This window comes from Myripristis murdjan, chromosome 10 (genome assembly GCF_902150065.1).
Source record: "Myripristis murdjan chromosome 10, fMyrMur1.1, whole genome shotgun sequence".
Classification (NCBI taxonomy): Eukaryota; Metazoa; Chordata; class Actinopteri; order Holocentriformes; family Holocentridae; genus Myripristis; species Myripristis murdjan.
In genome coordinates this window covers 16,469,945-16,480,543 of record NC_043989.1, presented here as the reverse complement: position 1 = coordinate 16,480,543, position 10,599 = coordinate 16,469,945, and the positions used below count along the sequence as shown (strand labels likewise).

Here is a 10,599-nt window from a genome sequence, read left to right as displayed (position 1 = left end):
CACAGTGAAGCAGAGGCCCGCTTCATAATGTTTGTCAGCCTTGTGCTTATACATTCTGCATGGTGGATGGTCAGTGTTTGCACATAGGCCCTGCTTACTCTTGATTCATGATTGATCTGCCATTCCCTTTATGTCTCTATTGATCTGCTATTCCCTTTATGTCTCTATTCACAAGACTTAGCAGCGACAGTATGTGCATGTGTACTGAATGGTGTTTGACATTGGCTTGGGCAGTGTTAAACATTGGCCTGAGGAGGTCAAATATTGTCCGGGAGTCCCCAAAGGAAGCTGATGTTGTCCTGTTTTATCATCCATGTCCTGTGAGCCTTTCCCTTCCTCTAATTTCCCCTAAACTCTAGACTCTAACCTTTCTATCTGTCTGGGACCTCTGGGATAGTACCCTGCATTCTTTTTCATTAAAGTGCTATGATAGCAATATGGCTGTGAGGGGAGATGATATGTTTTGCTTTTTTCCACTGGTATCAAAAATCGTTAGGAGTGCAAAGAGGTCAGCCTGGCTTGTATCTGGCTTTTAATGGCTCCTTAAAGCCAGGCCCCAGGGATGGGTGTTGTGCTGTCTACACACACACACACACACACACACACACACACACACAAACATAAACACTGACACTGAAACATGTACGCACACACAGACACACACTTACACACACTGCAGGGCATCTGAATCCAAGCCAAGACCTTGCTCTCATCTCCCCCCTCTCTCTCTTTATTTCACTCTTTTTTGCTCATTCTGTCCCTCTCTCTCTCTCTAGCCAAATTGCTTCAGCCTTTGATGTATTGCAAAATACTATTGCTGGAGCATGAGTGGTATTCTATGATTCCAGCTCATCCTCTAGACAGTTGACTCCACAGCCATGATTGTTTCTTTGCCTTTTCCACTCCACTTTTTTTTTTCCCTTCTCATCTTTTCAAAGCTTATAGCATCACTTCCCCATTCACGTTGGGCTCATCTTACCCAGCTGTCAGAGATTCTTACTGTGATGTCATATCACCTTGCTGGACAGAGGCATATTGAACTTATGACCTTTGACCTTTTCCAAACAGGAACATTTCCATCAGCTGTCTGGCTGTGTGTACTTCCCACTGCTCCATCTCAGTATGCTGATAGAGTTTGGGAGCAGTTTAATTAAGCGTATTGAGTTTGCATCAGCAGTGGGGTATTATATGGCCAGCTGGATACACACACACACACACACACACACACAAACACACACACACACACACACACACACACACACACACACACAAACACACTATTCCGCTGCCATGCACACTCCTATCCATCCCAGCTGACGGCTTGTTAATTGTCAGGGGGTTAACTGGAAGTGGTGGTGTAATTGCATCAGAGTTTTCATTTACCCTGGCCTCTTATTTATTTACCTAGACTTTAAAGCAGCATTAATCGTCTGGATACGTCAGGACAAAGTGGGGATCGACAGGCTTGATGTCAGTCCATCTGTGAGCCAGACACGGCCCAGATACAGGATGAGGAAACGTGTGGATAGCTCAGTTAGACTCTGTAAGAAGTGATGAAATCAAAGTGTGCCGCATACTTCACAGGCAGAGTATTTAAACCTTATTGAAAAAGGAGATAATTATTGAGTCACTGTGATATTCTTTAAGGCTTCAGGGACTTTTCTTACTGAACCGCTACAGTGTTTTATAATCTATGGTGGTGATGAATGACTAGTCCCTGCATAGCTGTCTTATTATCAATGCCTTGTGCAGTTAGACTATCCTAAAAAATACTGAATATTGTGGCTTTGAGGCCTTGATGCTTGTATGTGTGGCATTTTATGACTGCAGTGATTTTTTTTTTTCTTTTTTTTTTTTTACTTTTGACCTTGGGGAAACAGCAAAGCAGGAAGGCCTTGGTAATCAAATTTATTTGACAGGGAGGCAACTTAAAAGCTTTGCTGCAGACTAGCCTTTAGTTCAAGGCTTCAGGAAAGGGAAGAGAGGGAGACACTCAAATACCTATGAAACACACTTTAGAAAAATGTCATCTCCTTGATCCATCTGACCACTCTGGCTTTGAAAAGGGACCGGATTAATTGGAAAATTATAAAATCTGTTTGAGACGGACTCCCTTTTGATGTTGAAGGTTTTCTTTGTGTGTGTGTGTGTGTGTGTGTGTGTGTGTGTGTGTGTGTGTGCGTGTGTGTGTGCGTGTGTGTGTGCGTGTTTGTGTGTGTGTGTGTGTGTGTGTGTGTGTGTGTGTGTGTGTGTGTGTGTGTGTGTGTGTGTGTGTGTGTATATGTGTGTGTGTGTGTGCATGTGAGCCAGAATGTGTCCTGGCTTGTTCATGTTGTGGAACAGAACGACTCTGGTTGAGGAAGGTTCAATGTTGGATGAATTGGCAGAACCTGTCCAAATCCACAGCTCTGTTTCTGAGTCTCTTGCCCACTTATCTTTGTACACACCCCACCTCCCCCACCCCTATGCACACACACACACACACACACACTGCCCACTCCTCCCATCCATCTGTCTCTTTGACATGATTGTTTCTCTCTTGTTACTTTATGTTCTAATCCATCAGCTATGAGTAAAATGGCAATTACACCCAGCCATTGATATAGCCAGCAGACAGAGGCAGAATTATGGCATGGGGTATTACTGCAAATTGCTATTAAAGTTCCTTTTTTTTCCTTTAAAGCATAGAGAGCAAGTGGAGAGTAATGGAGAATCATAATAAGGCTCATCATAAGGATAGATTCAACCGTCTCATAGTTTTAATTGCAGCCTGCAAATTTTCTGTGCATGAAAGAGTATTCCCACTGTGTGCAAGTAGTGGTTTTCCTTGAACTAGCCACTCTGCTTCTCAGTCAGGGCTTCCACTTTGTCTTAAGTGACTCTCCTAGCCTACATTTGGAGAAAACAAATCACTTTTGGAAAACATTTGTTTTTCTTCTAAACCTCCTTATGAGTTCATTTAAAGTCACCCATTAACATCAGCTGAAATCCATAGTCCCTGCTGGAATGCAGATTAATTGTTCATAGACTCTTAAGCCAGTTTCTCTCTTCCACAGTGTTCAAGTGCTCCAGAGAAACTCTGGAGAACATTAAAATTTTGATTAGGTCTACAAAGCAAACCTAGAAGTTATCAACTTAACTTGGAAAAACTCCTCAGACCAGAGGCTATTTTGGTCAATAATGGCACAGTGTTCATAAAAAAAGGTTGCCCTTGGAAACAAAAACCACGCAGGAGATTGCAGTGCTAGCTGTGCATGGCCAATTTATTGCCTCAAAATGGAGCCCTGCATGGGACTATTTCCTTAATCCTGCTCCAGCTGGATTCTGACCATTACCACTCACTCCTACAATGTCTGTATAACGCCCCTGCCAGCACCTGCAATGTGTGTGTCCACTTCTGTCCGCACCCGCAAACATTTTGACCATTTACGCCCACACAATAGAGTTCCATTGTTTTGTGTTCTCCCGTCCTGCAGGGAAAACACATTATTTCACTGTGTAGTATTAATAAAGAGATGCACACCTGCTTGTAATAACATAGCGAAATTATGATCTAGTACACAATTACATTCATATTAGTGCAATAATTACAGTTATTCTGGTGCAATATGTACATGTACTTCAAGGCAAAATTACATTGTATTTATTTTATGTGTTATTTTAGAACATGTGTTGTTGGCTGTGGTTGTTGGTCTTACTTTGGTTGTTTTATTTTGTTTCATTTCCCAGTGTCCTCTGATGCACTGATGAGGAGTAGTGCTAATTTCATTGTATCCTGCACAATGTTGATAAGGACTTTCTATTCTATTCTATTCTATTTTTATTCTATTCTATTACTCTTAATTTAAACTTTTTTTTCCAGATGACTAGGTAATAGCTTAAACTAGGCCTATTACCATTGTAAATCAATCCTTTTGCGCTTTTGCTGCAACTAATGATGTCCAGTTTGTTTCCATCTTTGTCAGTAACAACTGAGAATTTTGTATCTTTCTCACTTTGCCTTTCTTATTTTGCATTGTGATGACCTGCTTTGATCTTATTTTCAACTTTCAATTTGTTGACCTCACCCTTCTGCTTATTGCTTGCTAAATCCCAAGACTTGCAGTTTATTTTTTGGACCAACCTCTCCCACCCACAGCCAAGTTAAAACTGCCTCGCTCCCGTGAGATTTGTGTTTGGTCCCGCCAATGCGATCCCAATGCAGTCCTCTGCCTCAAACTGTGATGGATGTAATGCGGACAAAACCAGTGAAACAATAACTTGCAAAATCAAAGATAAATAATTATTATCTGTAGCACCAGTATCCTGTGGCTGTTTTAAAAATTAAACTACACCACACTACAGTGGATCATCCACCCCTTATGATCCGCATGTTTGATTTGGCAATGCAACCGCTCCCTGTTTAATCCGGGCTTGGGACCAGCACTAGGAATTCACTGGCTTGTGCACCCTCAGTGGCAGGGGAATTAACCTAACTTACATGTTTTATTTGATGGTGGGGGAACCCAGTTCACCCAAAGGACACCCACGCAAACATGGCGAGAACATGCAAACCCCTGCATGCTGTAGGAAGTAATTTGTGATGTGGGGAAATGGCCAGATATCCATCTTCACTTCCAATAAAAAGTTTCAGGCATGCAAAAATACAGGTGAATAGGGGGAATAATTTTGAGTAATGATGAGTAATTTTGAGTTTGAATAAACTTGAGGAACTATTTGTTCATAAGACTGTTCATGATCTAATTTGGGGTAATGTGCAATATAAGGTAAAATCTATAACCAAATCTTGCTTTAACTAACTAAGAAAACCTCCTCAAATCAGTTATTTAACAAGCAATATAACATGTCACTGGCGTCATACACAGGGAGGAAATAAAATCAGCTGGTCTCACTATGGGATATGGTAAGAGAGCGAGAGTGATAGGGGATAGACTGAGGGAAAGACGAAGTGATGAGTGGTGTCCTATAATCCAAAGCTGGAGGAGATGGATGGTGTGTGTGTGGGTGGAGTTGTCCTTGGTGTGGTGCTGATTGTGTGTGAGGTGGTGCTCAGCAGGACAGATGGTGCTTGTGGGCAGATGAGTGAATAATGATGTTTCACCACAGTGCAGTAATTACCTGCTCCTAGGCCGTCTCCATGGCACACATGGACACATGCATGTGTGCATATGGATACACACACACACACACACACACACACACACACACACAGACATACATTCCTATACACATATGCACACACACAGACATACATTCCTATACACATATGCAGTCTTCACATACAGATTTACATACATATATATATAGTATGCATGCAGAGGCACTTGTCCATTCACATAAACTCAAACATATAACACACCCTTGTACCCTACCAGCCTCTGGATTGATCAGGACATGTGTGATGCAGTGTATACTGTACTTAGTAATTGTAAGTGTGAGAGAATAAAACACACATTTTAAACCGGGCTGGAGCGCTGAGCTGCATTGCTTCACACCTGCATGTAGGTGATGGATGAGCCAGATAGTTAAATGTGAAAGTTGCTGTACATGAGAATGAATATATAAGGGAACAGGAACGTGCACAGACTTACAGATTGAAGGTACAGATGCTCGCATTTCTGAGCTGAATGAAGAACTGCAATTTTATTTCCATAATTTTAGGTCATCAGAGCTGCTCACGAGTGTGTCAAATTAACGTTTTTATTCATTAAAACAGTGTTTAATCTATAATAAAAACCCTTAAACTTATTCAGGATCACATAATTTATTGGTGAAGTGCGAGTTCTTTTTCAAAAGATTAAAACTGTGAAAACGTCGCCATTAGTTTCAAGGTTGCAGAACACCTTCCTGAAATATGAGCGCATGATGATTTTATACCTTCTTGAAAATGCTTGGGTGCTAAATAAATCCCATGTTTGGAACTGGTTGTCTGTGATATTTCTAGAGGTCACACCAAATCCAAAATTAAAGGGCTCAGGTACCAACATGGAAGATGACACAAAATAGGAATGACATTTTTTTGTTGTGATATTTAAATATACATGTTGAAATGATCTGTTTGTATGAACTGAAGCCCCTTTTATAATTCAGAAACAGAATTAAAACAATACAATGTAGGCATTTGCTCCTGTAGCTGCACAGCCTCGAAAACTAATCATGGAGCCTAACAAGGGCTGTAAACCTGAGGTGCACAAATCAGGTGTTGGGTGGAATTGTTTGTAGGAGAAAATGGTGCTACGGAGCACAGAGTCGCTCAGATTGGCTATAATGACAACAATAGAACCAGGGGCGTGACTTATAGGACATGCTTTTTCAGGCAAGACAAACACTCTGGTCTCTGTTTATGGTTTCTTGAGGGTTCAGTCAGTAGAGCCGACCCTGTGCAAGTCACCAGCTCTGGAATAGGTGAAACATCCTCATTCCTGAATATTTCCACCATGTCTGACTGTGGGGTTTTTTGCACTGTTGCAATAACCTCTAATGGGAGTAGGGAATATAGGCCATTCTCTGTTCATTTGGCTTTGTATCTGGGATGCAAAGGCTATGCTGTCTAGGTCACAAGTCAGTTTACTTACAGCACATTTAAACACAACAAAGTGTTGCCCAAAGTGCTGCACAACATCAGACATATAAAAACATTAGAACAAAAATAAAACAAGTTAAAAAACAAAGTAAGACATTAAAATTAAAACAAGCTGCACAACATCAGATAAAAAAATAAAGACACTGGAACAAAATAAAACAAGTTAAAAACGAATTAAGCCATTAAAATTTGGTTAAAAACAAATTAGGCCATAACATAAAATTACGCCACCGGATCAGATTAAGTAATTAAAACTGATTACAATAATAAAATAGAAATTGTACCTAAATCAGAAAAGCCAGCGAGAAAAACGATGTTTTTAATTGAGACTTGAAAACTGGATGTGAATTTGCCACCGCAATTTCATGGGGGATGTTATTCCAAAGTTTAGGAGCTGCTCAACTCTAAGCTGAACAGATAGCCAGTGTAAGGATGGGTTAGGGCAGACTTGTGAAAGTGTGATTTCAGTACACACACACACACACACACACACACACATACACAAACACATTCAGTAATACAGTATATGTTCATTTACTTGTGTATGTATATATATATATTCATTGACTTGACAGCTATATTATTTATTAATTTGTTTGCTCATTTGATTTATTTATTTTTTGCATACTCTTCTGGCATTCTTTTTACATATCTCGTGATGTCACCTGTCAATCACTTGGCTCAATACATCCTGTTGGATCAAGTGGGCGTCTTTTTTTTTTTTTTTTTTTAAATCTTGTTTACAATGGAGAGAGAGAGTAGGTTAAAAGTGTAAATGGAGTGATCCAAAAGTAGTGACAGAGAAGAACTGTGTCCATTAGCGGTGCCACACCAAGGCCGAGAGACGTTTTAGGCGCTTGAAACTTCTAAAAAAAAAGAAGAAGTCACTTCTGAGCCTGTAAAAGTCGGAGGAAACCAAACTCAGCAGCTTGACCCTGCGGAATAGTTGGGACAATTTCCAACATTTAGACGAGGATGATGACGCTCTATAAGCTGCACATTGAATTCACTGGATAAGGAAAAATCAAAGACAGTGAAGCTTACTGCTAAACCTTGGCCTGTGGAGTAGATACCTGTTTTCTGGAACGACCAAAGGACTGACGTTTGACGACATTTTTATCCACCCTTGACCCGCAAAACAGCAAAAACGCCAGCGTGGTGAGTGTGTTAACAGTAATGTCTGTTTAAAATGCTCCATAAACAAACTTTGCATCGGTAGCCTGGCTTGTTGCTGTAGCTCTGCATGGTGGCTAGCAACCCTATACTGTTGGCCATGGACATGGTGTTGGTGAGTTTGCATTTGCCGGATATTGCACATGGTTTTGTCACACCTGCAGCAATTTTAAAGGTTTAATTGCAAAGTAGTGCTTGTTTGCCGTGGTTTCATATTCCATTGGTTGACTGGTGCTGGTAACCTTCATATAAAAATTGTTTTGGAGGCATGTTCTCTGTTTTGCCCCCAACATATTGGGCATCTGTTTTCAAATAGAGGAAAAAAAATAAATAAACAAATAAAAAGAGTGGTAAAAGACAAGTCTGTTTGCGGACCCCTATTATAAAAATACTAGCAGGAGTAGTAATTTCAGATGTAGTGGTTAATAGGATTTGTTTATTGTGGACAAACTGCATCTGCATGTGGTTAATATAGAGCTGTTTATTGCTACTGCTGAGTTAGATTTGCATAATGCTGAAGAATCTTGGGTGACAGTGGGATGGGGGTACCATAGCCTGTGAAAATCCAAGTGTGTGTGTGTGTGTGTGTGTGTGTGTGTGAGAGAGAGAGAGAGAGAGAGCATTTAATCATTTATAAATTAATATATCCCCCCACTTCAAATTCCTCGCCCCCCTATGATAGGTCCCCTGCTCTGCACCTGCCTAAGTACAGCCAGCCATGCGGGTCACTGACTCCCAGTTTATTTGATGTTATGAGTTGGTAATGCTGTTGTAGATTTGTCATCAGAGATTATTCCTTAATTAAACTCTGCTGTCTAGAAGCGTACTGTGGCAGTGCACTGTCAAACTTACATAAAGTACTCTCCTGTCATAGGCGAGAGTCAAATATTATGACTTCTCAATTTTTGGAAGTCTCAAGTACACCTAGAACAAAAAATACACATTCCTCAAATGAAGATTGCACAGTGTGGTCGTTTCATGAAGTTGTGACTCTGGAGGTTGGTGGTCTTTGCTGTGGTTCATTTTTTTTTTTTTTCACAGGTTAGCCCCCTGTTAATGTTTTACTGATGTTGATTAGTCTATGTCTGTGCGTTAAAACTGGAAAAAGCGGTGTACAGTAGATTTGTCAAGATTTTCTCACATATTAAAAGACATTAAACAAAGAGCTTTTTTCAGCACCAGTCCAAAAAAAACATTCAGAAATCTATTTAAATTATAGTGGGGCTGTGGCGGAGCTAACTTGGCTCTACACAGTGCTTGTGCTACAGCCACCCCCCAACACACACATACACCCCCCCGCCACCCCCACCCCACCAGCCCATTGATCAGGTCTCACTAGATCCTCGAAACCAGTTAAAATTAATGTTTTGACCTGATGAGATACAAGTGATAGCCTCAAAAATTCACTTAGAATCAGATGTGATTTCCTTTGGCAGCGCATTGATTTTGTCTTATCTTGGCTGGCGGCTGGCGCCCCATCTGAGTCAGGGCCCAAGGCGGTTGTCTTGCTTGCCGGTCCCATAACTTAACCTCTGCATGTCAAAACACTGGCGCTCGTAAAGCCTTCTCTGATCCCCTCTCCACTCTCTGTCTTTCTGTCACTCTTTGTCTCCCTCTCTTTTTCTCTCTCTCTCTCTCTCTCTCTCTACCTGTGCCTCCTCTCCCTCTCAGGGGGATGTACCCTCATCTCAAAGGCCACTGCATCTCTCACTCGACATACGCTGCTTCCAGGAGGAGGAACAAAGTTGCAGTTTCTTCCACCCTCTGATTTCCCCCTCGTTTCATCCTCACTCTCTCATCCCCTGCAGGCTATGCGGTGTTGTGGACTTCTTGCAGATATACCATGTTCTTTACTCCACAAAGGAGATTCAACTTATATCTCCTTGGAGTGTATCACAGAAAGCTCACTGGAAAGTACCTCAAAGTAGCAGGAGCCTTGCTGGTGAGCTGCTCTGAGCTGCCTGAGCAAAGTAGTAACTTGGGCAAAATTAAGTGTAATACTTGCATTTACAGTGAGAAAGCAGTAGCCTGTGATTCATTCCCTTTTGTATCTTCATTCTTAACTACAGGTGCATAGAATACATATTCATTTGTCACCCGTGCAGATGTGAAGGGAAGCTGAACAACAGCTGGAAGTGTTCTAATTACACTATTAACAATTACACTAAATTATATATTATGTTAATGCCTCAAAACCATTAGCAGTAACAACTGAATCTGAGCCACATGCACACACATGCTGACAGGCAGGTAGACATGCATAGGGGAAACAGAGAATGGGAGGGTTGCTGGTATAGGGAGGTAGTGTGTGTGTGTATGTGTGTGTGTGTGTGTGTGTGGGGTCAGCATCTGCACCTCTTCCTGGACTGATCTGTAACTAAAGTGGCAGGTCTGATCTTCTAAAGGTCATCCATGACATCAGGACTCGGCAGCTTTAGGTTTGATGCGTATTGGAGTTGATCGCTGCACCAGTGGTGAAAACTTCTTTTCCCTCTTTCTCTCTCACACTCACACACACTCTCTCACACACTCTCTCTCTCTCACACATACACACACACAAACAAACACATAAGCAAGCCTCATGTAGTTAAAGGTCATTCCCACTCACTCACTCTCTTTACTGCTGACCAGTAGAGGTGTGGGATAAAAGCTTTCATGATGTCCCACAATGAAAGAAGGAGTGTGTACGCATGCCATTATAGTTGTGTGTGTCACTCTGTCTCTGTTTTGGATAAACTTTTTTCACCTTTCTTTCATTAGGACAAGAATTAGGCTAGGTAAGGACAAGTCAGGACACAGTAACCACAGGCACTGTTTGAGGACTTGGCCCACTCACAGCTTTT

General features: G+C 41.3%; 1 long non-coding RNA gene across 1 annotated transcript in view; it reads left to right on the top strand.

Moving 5' to 3' along the window:
- The first annotated feature begins 7,470 nt into the window (after window positions 1-7,470).
- Window positions 7,471-10,599, top strand: part of LOC115366108 (uncharacterized) — a 106,345-nt gene continuing 103,216 nt past the window's right edge. Inside the window, exon 1 of the long non-coding RNA XR_003928808.1 lies at window positions 7,471-7,741. This is a non-coding gene — a long non-coding RNA (uncharacterized LOC115366108). The remainder of the gene's footprint in view (window positions 7,742-10,599) is intronic.